At 35.2% G+C, this 11,805-nt stretch overlaps 1 pseudogene; it reads right to left on the reverse strand.

The window, feature by feature from the left end:
• Window positions 1–577: 577 nt before the first annotated feature.
• Window positions 578–1,569, reverse strand: LOC124102772 (cofilin-1-like; annotated as a pseudogene).
• Window positions 1,570–11,805: the final 10,236 nt, after the last annotated feature.

Here is an 11,805-nt window from a genome sequence, read left to right on the forward strand (position 1 = left end):
TTCTGGTTAATTGTGACTTAAAGCCCACTTTATATGTTACTAGGATAGACACCCCTGCTTGTTTATATGATCCATGTGATTTTTTTTCATCCTTCCATCTTTTATCTTTGGATATCTTTTCCTAAGGTGGGTCTCTTTGAGACAACATATTGTTGGGTCTTTCTTTTTTTCAATCCAATCTTCCAGCCTATATCTTTTTATCAGTTTAAGCCATTAATGTTCCAATGTATATTGAAATATGATTTGTATTCCTAGTCATTTTTTTTCTGGTTTATATTTTGAATTAGTTTCTCCTTTGATTGAATATTCCTTTATTGTAGCTCCTTCCTTTGCTGGTTCTCTATCTCTCTCACTTTCTTATTTTTTTTTTCATTTCATCTTCTAGGAATATTTTGCTGAGAATATTCTATAGTGCAGGTTCTCTAGTTGTAAATTCTTTTAACTTTTGTTCATCATAGAAGGTTTTTATTTTATCTTCAAATCTGTAGCTTAATTTTGCTGGACTTAAAATTCTTTTTTTTTTTTTAAAAAAAAAGACTTTTTATTGTCTTTTTTTGTTTGTTTGTTTGTTTTTTGTTTTTTTTAATTGAAGTTTGCTTACTGGTCCTGCTTCCATGAATGGTCAATTCCAAGAGAAAAGGGAAGGGAACCAGCCGGCACAGGGAGGGATCATCTCCACAATATTCCATTTATACACAGAACTAAACAGACAAGCACAGAGTCAATACTGTGGTTAGAAATTGGCAGCCTGGGATGGGGGAGGAACAGGTGGGAAATAGGGGTGTCATTAAAAAAAATACAGCCCCCCCAAACTGGGTGCCTGGGGGAAGACTTGGTCTGTTTCAACCCACGAGGAAACAGAAGATCAAAAGCAGTTTGGGAAGGCCAGAACTGTCAGGGATGGAGGGAGGAGGGTGGTCCAGGGGGTGGGGGAGCTGTTTGGCAACTGGGGTGAAGGGAATGTCCTCCCCCTGTGGGGATCCCACCAGCCCCTCTGGTCTGGCAGGAAGGGGGCAGCCTGCAACCCCCTAGGGCAGGTCTGGGGCTGCCAGATGCTCCAGTTATGGGGCTGGAGGGGGCTCACAAAGGCTTGCCCTCCAGAGAGATGACAGCAGTGCCCCCCAGTTTTTCAGCCAGGTACAGTGGTGCTTGACCTCCTCATAGCAGTTTGCTTGTAATTCGTGCTTGATTCTTTTTGATGGTGTCCTTGGAACTGGCATAGATCATTTTGCTCTTAAGGGGTGCAGATTCAGGGGCCCAGAAAATAAACACCAGGTCCTCCTTCTTGCTCTCCTTGGTCTTGGAGGTCGCGTCACATAGGGCATAGCGGCAATCCTTGTCTGGCAGCAGCTTGACAAAGGTGGCCTGGGGATCATCCACAGTCTGGCCCACATCACCTACAAGGATCTCCTTGCCCTCCTCCAAGATGATGTTCTTCTTGTCCTCACTCAGGCAGAAGAGCACTGTCTTCTTACGTTTCTTCACTATCTCTGGTGTTGAAGACTTGCGTACCTTCATATTATTGAATACCTTGATGACACCATCAGAGACAGTCACAGCAGAAGCCATGTTTCTAGAAGTGAAAGGAAGACTGCAAGAAGAGCCTGTGAAGATGAGAGCCGCCACAGCTGCTGCCGGGATCCAACTGAACCTGGATTTAAAATTTTTGATTGGCACATATTTTCTTTCTGAGATCAAAATTCTTAGCTTTGAGGGTCTGGATTGAGATATCATCAGAGATCTAAATTGATTTCCCACTAAACATAATATAATATTTTTCTCTCTCAGCTTTTAAAATTCTATTCTTATCCTATATGCTAGGCATTTTCATTATAATGTGCCTTGGTGTGGGTCTGGTAATTTTGTATACTTGAGATACTATAAGCTTCTCATATTTGATTTTCCATTTATTCTTTAGGTTTGGGAAATTTTCTGATATTTCATTGAAAAGATTGTTCTTTTCCTTGGTTTGTATCTCTCTGCCTTTATCTATCCTGAAACATCTTAACTTTTTTTTTCATGTTGTACCCTAATTCTCAGAAATTCTGTTCATCATTTTCTACCATATTCTCTGCATGGTTGACTTTATTTTCAAGATTATATATTTTATCTTTGATGCTTAGGGGTCTGTATTTCAAGGGTTCTAGTCTGTTGGTGATGTTTTCCATTGATTTTTTTGTTTGGTTTATTGATTCCTTCATTTTGAGAATTTATGTTTTTTTTTTTTTCTTTTTCAGAATCTATCTCATTATTGAAGTGATATTTTACCTCCTGAAGTTTATCTCTGATTTTACTCCTTGCACCATCCTCTATGTCACAGATAATTTTAACTATGTACATTTTAAACTTCTTCTCTTACATGTCTTCTACTGTATTGTCAATGGATCCTATTATTGGAACATCTTAGTTTGTTAGTGGCACTTTATTCCCTTGTTTGTTCATCTTGTTTTTAATGTCTGTCCATTTAGCCTTGTGGATCTGAATCAGTATAGCTTCTACCTCGTAGACTCACAGTGTCCCTGAAGGTTTCCAGTATCTCATGTTTAAGGGGGAGAAAAATAATAAGAATACCTGATGCAAACAATATACAGCCTTAAACTTAATAGCTCCTATTTAGATTTTTATAGTTTGTCAAATTAAATAGAAATTATGTGTTCAATTATTGTCTGCAAATGTTTATAAGGAAGGAGGAGAGAAGATAGAAGTAAAAAATTATAGGAAGAAGGAAAGAGGAGTTAATAGAGATTGACTGTTAATAGGAGAAAAGAGAGAAGGAGAATCCAGGGAAACAGATAAGAAAGAAGAATATATATATATATATATATATATATATATATATATATATATATATGAAATATTTAAAAATAAAAATAAAAATAAAAGAATACACAATAAAACTATAATAAATTATTTAGACATCCCATTCCTCACTAAACTGATGCATGAAAAATACTTGATTTCAAAAATAATAAAAAATATGAAAGAAGAAAAGGAAAAGAAAAGAAAAAAGAAAGGGGGAGATATCTGTGCACACTCAAACAATTTTTTCCACTAGCGTTCAAAAGTTTTTCAGCTTCCCTTCTCAACATTTAGGTGGTGTTGTCTGAAGTTTAATGTTAGTTCCACCCTCAAGACGGTTTGTGTTCTTAGGTTGAGAGTGTTAGTTCTGGAAGCAGAACTTGTAGAGGTGGGATGTAGGCTTAGTTGTACTCCAGTCTCTTGTTTTTTTGTTTTTTTTTATTAGTTGTTCAAGACAACACAATGATCTTGACATTTCATACATTTGCGCTAAAAGCATGCAATGGAGAAAGGATAACATCTTCAACAAATGGTGCTGGCAAAATTGGAAATCCATATGCAACAAAATGAAATTGAATCCCTTTCTCTCACCATGCACAAAAGTTAGCTCAAAATGGATCAAATAACTAGGAATCAAACCAGAGACTCTGCATCTAATAGAAGAAAAAGTTGGCTCTAATCTCCATCTCATGGAATTGGGCTCCAAATTCCTTAATAGGACACCTATAGCACAAGAGTTAAAACCAAGAATCAACAAATGGGACATATTCAAACTAAAAAGTTTTTTTCTCAGCAAGAGAAATAATAAGTAAGGTAAATAGGATGCTCCAGTCTCTTCACTGGGAGCCTATTGTTCTAGAGATTTTAAGTCAGCCTACCTCCAAAGCCCAAAACTTGCTTGTTCATTTTGGAAGACTGCAGCCAGGAATTTCCTTTGGTTTCCACTCATGTGGTATAGGAGCCTGTTCTTAGCCCACTGCTCCACCTGCAGGCCCTGTGATTCCTGGTCTCTGATTCAGTATCCAGTCTTTCTCACCCCTGTCCTTATAAATTTCCAGTCAGGCACTGCTCTTCCAGTTGGTCCTGCAAAGAGCCAGACTGGAGGGGGAGGGTTAAACCAGGTGGGTTTCTAAAACCAGTATTCCCCTTTGTAAACTTGTCTTCATGCTTGATTTTCTTCTGGTCACTTAGGCACACTCTCTGTCACACAGAGTGGGTTTGACCAGCTCATTTTTCAGTCCATACTCAGGTCTGCCAGAAATTGGCTACTTGAACTGCCAGCCCCCATGCCATGGCTGCAAAATAGTTCTTTCTGCTGTCCTCCTTGCATGCCACTAAGAGGAATGGTGGCTTTCCTCTTGTATATGGATACGGTGTAGCACAACACACTGTAATTTCAAGAATTGTCTTTGATCTGTAAGCTCTCTGTACCCTGACATGTCTAAGTCTTTCTGAGAATGGAGGTTCTTTTAATTCCTTTTTTTTTTTTTTTTTTTTTTTTACTGTGCTCACATAGGGAATGTTCTGTTTTGTGAGTTTAGCTGCTGCTGCTGCTTCTGGGGGGCTGGGGATCTTTCCCCTTATTTTTTTATACAAGATCTCCTGAGCCCCTGATTTGTTTTAATGTCCAGTATTAAATTCCATCAAAGTTCTCCCTATTCTTGATCATTCGGGTGATCTTGTTGAAAAGCTGCCTGTCTGCTTTTCTTGGTTCATGCCACAGACCCACCTGGGAAGTGACCCCTCTATTCCTTTATCTTCCTGTTATCTCTCTAATATATTTTTTTCCTGTAGTTTACACAAATAAAAAGAACAGCTATGCAGGAGAGTGCCAATTATTTTTTATGGTCTTTTTCTTATGCATCCTACTTTTAGACTACGGGGAAAACAACTGGATCTGCAAACATCAAACTCACATTAGAGTTCTGCATTTTCTTCCAATTACTGTTTATTTGCCTAAAACTCTGGTGATTCATAACTCAATTTATGCATTGTTTACCAGCCTTTCTCTCATCATTCTAATTTATTCTCTAACCAACATCAATTGTTTTCATTCAGTTTACTTACTCCAGGTGCTAGGGATTGTTCCCCTTTTTGCTTTATTGGACATAGAATGAAATAACAAACTTAAAGATATTTTCCAGTTCACAGTTATTTCCCCTCACATGAGAGAGAGACTTGTACATGCCTGAACGATTGTGAGATCTAATTTGTATTCCTCTTGTGCTGAGCAATTCCCTGCAGAGTCCTGAACAATCAGTTGTATATCACAGCACTAAGACTAGCAATACTCCACCCATATCTGACATTCATTTGATTATTTCAAAAATGTCCTTGTATCTCTTTCTATTCTTCTTGATGAAGAATAGACACAATTTGATGAATTGTGCTTCTGTTCTATGTGTTTGTTTTTCTCATTATTGTTTAGATTAGAAACAGAAGATGACTTAAATTTTACTCATCATTTTCTCTTGATTTTCCCTTTTGTGTGTGACATTCCTAAATATATTTAGATTCTGTCTAAACTTGTAACTTGTTGTGCCATTGATGAAATCATATATGTAAATAAAGTTAGTCATATGAATTATTAATATTTTGAGTAATATTCTCATGGGATAATTATCTCCTCCTTTAAATCAATAAAGATTATTAAATTGATAACAAAGTATAAATATATTTTTGTGGCTTTTTGGACTTCTGTTTCTAGTTACATGTTAATAAATTTATTTAGCAGGAAAGATGTTTACTTCCCTTAAGAATTCCAAAAAATTTCAATATTTTTCTTACAAACATATGTCAATATTTAAACTAAAAAATATTAACTTTACTATATAATACCAATTAGTATTTATGAAGTGAATATGATTAATGTTATTTCACTGATTTAGCATATACTCTTAGAATATATACTAAATTAATACTCTAAAAATTATACATGAGTGTTTATTTGAAAATGCTAATTGTCCCTATATGTGGTCAGTTCATATAATGAAAATACATGAAAAATTGGAAAATACAACTTAGTCATTTAATAAAATCTAATGGGCAGTTACTTTGCGTCTGATACTTGATGAAGTATTTGGAATGAGAAGATGATGTAACAATGACAAATATGAACAAGTAAATATTTTTCAACTATTATAATAAATGGTTTCATAAATTTCCAAAGAAACACATATATGAGCAAATAATTCTGCCTAACTAGAGTCATGGAAATTTGACCAGGTTTAAAATCTGAGGTATGCTGTAGAGAATATAAAGGATGACATTTTTAGTAGGGTGACCAGAAACAAAGACATGTAAGTCATCGAACATAACTTAGGTATTGGCTTCCTTGAGCCACCGTAACAAAACATAACAAACCAGGTGGTTTAAAACAACAGAAACTGCACACAGAACATTTTGCTGGAAATATCAGCCTGAACTTTAAGAGACGGGAAGAGGCTGAAGTGATGGCATGAGATATAAATGATGGATGTGTCCTTTGGGTTAGCTGACATTGCTTACTATGCAACATAGTAGCCACTAATCAACTTTTCATTCTCTCTTCTTCCACTGTGGTCTCCCCAGCTTCTGGCAACTGAGCTATATCTAAAACAAAATAAACTTGAAAAACCAACCCCCTCAAAAACAAACAAACAAATTTATTTTTCCAGTTTTGAGATCAAGGCAAGGACATAACCCATTTGAAGCATCTAGAGGTGATGCCTTGCTTGTCTCATCTAGCATTAAATATTTCTGGAGTCCTTGATGTGCTTTTCCTTTAGATTGTACTACACCAATGTCCTTCATGGGGCTTCTTCCCTCATATACTTTGTTTATTTTAATCTTCCTAATCTTTTGAGAGTACTGGACACTGGAACTAAAATGTACTCTAATCCAGTTCATTAGAACTTGATTACATCTTCAAAGTTTTAATTTCCAAATCAAATTGTGTTCTTAGATACTGGGATTAGTATTTGAACATATTTCCAGATGATACAATTCAACTCACAACAAAGTTCCACCAAGGGGTCTTTGGAAACAAATTTAAAGCAATTGCCAAGACATACAAATAAGGAGGAAAATTATGAAATCAGCAAAGGTTTTAATCCAGATATCTACTGAAGTGCTAATTTTTGCTTTACAAAGTTGAATGTTAGACAGCTGTGGAAGATGAATTGGAAGGTGAGAATGCTCTGATGTCAGTAGAGAAGAACTACCAAAGACTGGCAAGAGGAGAGAGAGGGGGAAAAGAGAAAAAAATAAATAAAAAGATGTGCTTTTAGTGACAAAAAAGATTGTGTGGAGGGAGAAGAGAGGAGAAAGTGAACTTGATGCAAATATTGGTGGGCAGGTGATTCAGTGAAAAGTAATTTCACACACAGTAAGAGAAAATAAGAGGAGTCTTGGGACAGTGAATTAGGAAGAAGAAAGCGCATTATGTTTCAGTTTTCTACAAGTAAACCTTGAAACTTGGGGAAGATATTAATGAAAATATGTTCCACTGGCAGCTGGCAATATTAGCCTGAATCTGAGAAACAGAGAGAGGCTAAAGTGATGGCATCAGATATAAATGATGGATGTGTCCTTTGGGTTAGATGACATTGCTTAGATTTATTCAAACAAGAAAAGGAGAAAACACTGTGTCAAATAAGGCATTAGTATAATTTTCATGAAGAAATCTGTATTTAAACTATTTTAAAGTTTAAACTAGTTAAACTGTAAAAATTTAAATCACTTAAAACTAGGCAGGAATTAAAAGTATCTCAATAAATGTTATCATTATAATCATCATCATCATTATTGCTCAGATAAAATATACTTAACTTTCTATAAGTCTGTCAGGAAATTGAGTTGCTAGACCATCATAATTTTAATGAAGCTTGTATTGTAAAGATGTATTAGATTTACAGAAAAATGTGGAGATAGTATAAAAAGTTTATATATTTTTTATTCAGACTTTAAAAAGTCTAACATTCATATGGTACATCTGTTACAATTTGTGAAACAATATTGTCACATTGTTACTAATTATATTCCAAATTTTTTATTTTATAATTTCTTAGGTTTTTACCTAATATATTTTATAATTCCAGAATCCCATCCAGAATACCAAGTTATATTTAATAGCTATACCCCTGGGTTTCTCTTAACTGTGACAGTTTCTGACTTCCCTTGGTCTTGATGAACTCCTTGGCCAGTAGTAAAAATACTTGTCAGATATTTTGTACACAATGTTCAGTTGGGAATTTCCTCTTGTATTTCTTATGGATTATGGGAAAGAAGACCACAGAAATAACTTGCCATCTTCATTGCATCACACCAAAGATACATATTATAAACATGATTTTCACCTTTATTGTTGACTTTGCCTGACTAGATAGTATTGTCAAAATTTCTCCCCTGTAAAGTTAAATTTGCACCATCACCATGAACATCCTGAAAGAAAGTCACAATGCACATCCCATAGTGAAGGAGTGGAGAGTTTTACTCCCCTTTTGATAACGGAGTATCCATAAAGAATTATTTGGAGTTGTTCTGTGTGGGACATTTATCTTTTCTCCCATGCTTACTTATTTATCTAATCATCATTGATATCAGTATGGAATCAATTATAGGGATTTTTTTTAAGACAGAGAGAGAGAGAGAGAGAGAGAGAGAGAGAGAGAGAGAGAGAATTTTAATATTTATTTTTTAGTTTTCGGCGGACACAACATCTTTGTTTGTATGTGGTGCTGAGGATCGAACCCGGGCCGCACGCATGCCAGGAGAGCGCGCTACCGCTTGAGCCACATCCCCAGCCCCTATAGGGATTTTTTTAACAAGTTCTTTTGAAAAGCTCAGGGAACTGGTTGCTCATCTTGTATGATTCATTTTTATTGTTGTTGTTGTTGTTCTAAAATCAACCATTTGCCAAGGATCCCTGATTCCTTCTATTTAAAACTAGCAATATAAACAGATTCTAGTAGGTAAGTAAGATTATTGCAATGGAGTGCCATTGTTTCTGAATTTTCTTCAGATGATAGAGCAAAAAAATATATATTTGTGTACATTTTCTGTGTTTATGCATATGCTTATAATATTTTCTACATAAACTTTATATAAAGCTAAGCATGAGTATTTGTTGATTTCTTTATCTTTAAACCATCACCACATATATTATTCTAGCTTCTCTTTTCCCATAACCTCCTAATCCAACAGCAAAATGCTCAGCTCCCATTATCCCTCATCCATTTATTTGTTTGTTAAATTCCAGGATTAATAAATGTACAATAGTATTAGAATTGTTAACCCATATCCCTGTGAAAAAACATTGTTACCCACTAGAGGGCAGAATTTATGTAAGTTCCTTTTGCTTTTACTCTAAAATTCTTCAATCATGTCAAATATTTTTTAGGTTAATACCTTTCACATTTTCAGTAAGGCCACTTTATATATTCATATAGAGTTTAATATTTTAGCAAGAAAACTTAAAATAATTATTAAATCCACCCACAATTTATATTTTATAAAGAAAAGGAAAAGAGAAAACATCATTCATCAATAGTTTTGAATAATAGCAGTTCTAAATGAACCACTTTGCAACAGCAAAACACAGTTTCTAATGGTCTTATGAGATGTTCATTTAGTATTGTTTTAAAATTGTCTTTGTTGTGGTGAGAACATAGTTTTATGATTGCTTTACTTAAGTGGGATTATCCACATGATTTTTCAGAAAATTTAGGAAGACAATAGTGACATATTTATTTTAAAATTTCTGTGCAACTATATTTCTAATATTATAATAGTTAAAAATAACAAGCTAACAACTTGGAGTAAAGCAAACCAATTTGTAATGTCTTCCGGTAAATTCAATTTATCCTTTTGTTTATATTACCAGTAAATATTTTAGAAAATTCAACAGACTGAATCTCTTGAGTTTACAATACCAAAACGCATCACACAACAACCCAACGTGTAGAAAAATCTTATCCTAATGAACAGTTTATGTAGTCGTAAATTGGAAACATGCTCTGTCATTTTAGTATTTTTAATACATTTCAAATATGTTTTCTGTATGTTTGTTTTTTGGCACCAGGGATTAAACTCAGGCTAACTTTACCCCTGAGCTACACTTCTGGTCCTTTTTACTCTTCATTTTAAGAGAGGGTGTCACTAAGTTGCTGAGGTTGGCCTGGAACCTGCAACCCTCCTGCCTCAGCTCTTAATTACAGTAGATGAGAGCTACCATGCCTGGCTCAAATATTTTTTTAAAAGAATAATTTGAATTTAACGACAATAACAACTGAGGATTTGGGGCATACCACGGAATATGTTGTGGGGCAGGGACATTTATATCCCCAAGGCCATGCCCCCAGTAACCTACTTTTTCTTTTCTGTCTAAATTATCTTATTTTTATCGAGCACCTATTGTTTATCAGGCACAATGTTAAATTTTGGAAACACTATAAGTAAGACAAAATCTTGTTCTCGTGGAATTTATATTCTAGTGATAGAGACAGAAAATATACAGGAAAACAACTTAAGTACCATCTCTTTATTTTTCTTGACAATGCATCTCAATTATTTTTTTTCTGTATTTCTATACTGATGATTTGTCTCAAAAAATTGCATGCTTACTTATACATTTTTTAAAAAGGAGAATTGTTGAAGGGATACAGCACTTTATTTTTGAACAAAGAAAGAAAGATTTGATGATATATCACTGCTATTTTCAGTATCATGAGGATGAAGGCAGTGATTAGTGATCTTAAGGAGAATTTGTTGGTTACTCCAGGAAAGCAGATTTGGATTCTACCTAAGCAACTGTTTTATTTAGTCAGCTATCTGAATACCTAGATTATAACTTCCCTATTGATATGGGTAGTCAGGCAAGTTTCAAGGAACTTCTGGACTGGTACAGTACAGGAATATTAAACTATCAAAATGTTTTATAAGGGTCTTCAAGGTTCTAAGAATCAATAAATTTTGTGTTTTGATCTGTATTTTTATGTATAAGTCATTCCCCATTACACTAGAAGCTAATTGTAAGAAGGATCCAACCTCCATTCCCCTCTTGTGTTTATTTTATTTATTTATTTTTCATTAGTTGCACATGACAATACAATGATCTTGACATATCATACATTTGAATCAAATGGGGTATAATTTCTCATTTTTCTGAGTGTACAGGTTGCAGAATCACATTGGTTATACAGACACGTACATACATACGGCAATACTAGTGTCTATTTTATTCTGCTGCCCTTTCTATTTTCCCTTCCCCTCCACTCCCCTCCCATCACTTCTCTCTACCCAATCTAATGTGACACATTTCTTTTTTTTTCTCACATCATCATACATATATTCTGTATAACGATGAGGGGTCTCCTTCCCTCTTCCGTGCAATTCCCCTTCTCCCTCCCATTCCCTCCCACCTCTCTGCCCTATTTAGTGGTAATCTTCTTCTCATGCTCTTCCTCCCTACCCCATTTTGAGTCACCCCCCTTATATCAGAGAAGACATTCGGCATTTGTTTTTTAGGGTTTGGCTAACTTCACTTAGCATAATTTGCTCTAATATCATCCATTTCCCTGCAAATGCCATGATCTTGTTATTTTTTAGTGCTGGGTAATATTCCATTGTGTGTAAATACCACGTTTTTTTAATCCATTAATCTATTGAAGGGCATCTAGGTTGGTTCCACAGTCTAGCTATTGTGAATTGTGCTGATATAAACATTGATGTGGCTCTGTCCCTGTAGTATGATCTTTTTAGGTCTTTTGGGTATATAGTTCAAGAAGGGGAATAGCTGGGTCAAATGGTGGTTCCATTCCCAGCTTTCCAAGGAATCTCCACACTGCTTTCCAAATTGGCTGCACCAATTTGCAGTCCCACCAGCAATGTATGAGTGTACCTACCCCCCCCCCCAATCCTTGCCATCACTTGTTGTTGTTTGACTTCATAATGGCTGCCAATCTTACTGGAGAGAGATGGTATCTTAGGGTGGTTTTGATTTGCATTTCTCTGACTGCTAGAGATGGT

Source organism: Marmota monax, unplaced genomic scaffold (genome assembly GCF_021218885.2).
Source record: "Marmota monax isolate L192 unplaced genomic scaffold, Marmota_monax_Labrador192_F-V1.1 WCK01_AAM20220418_F8-fsc00002, whole genome shotgun sequence".
NCBI classification, from domain to species: domain Eukaryota; kingdom Metazoa; phylum Chordata; class Mammalia; order Rodentia; family Sciuridae; genus Marmota; species Marmota monax.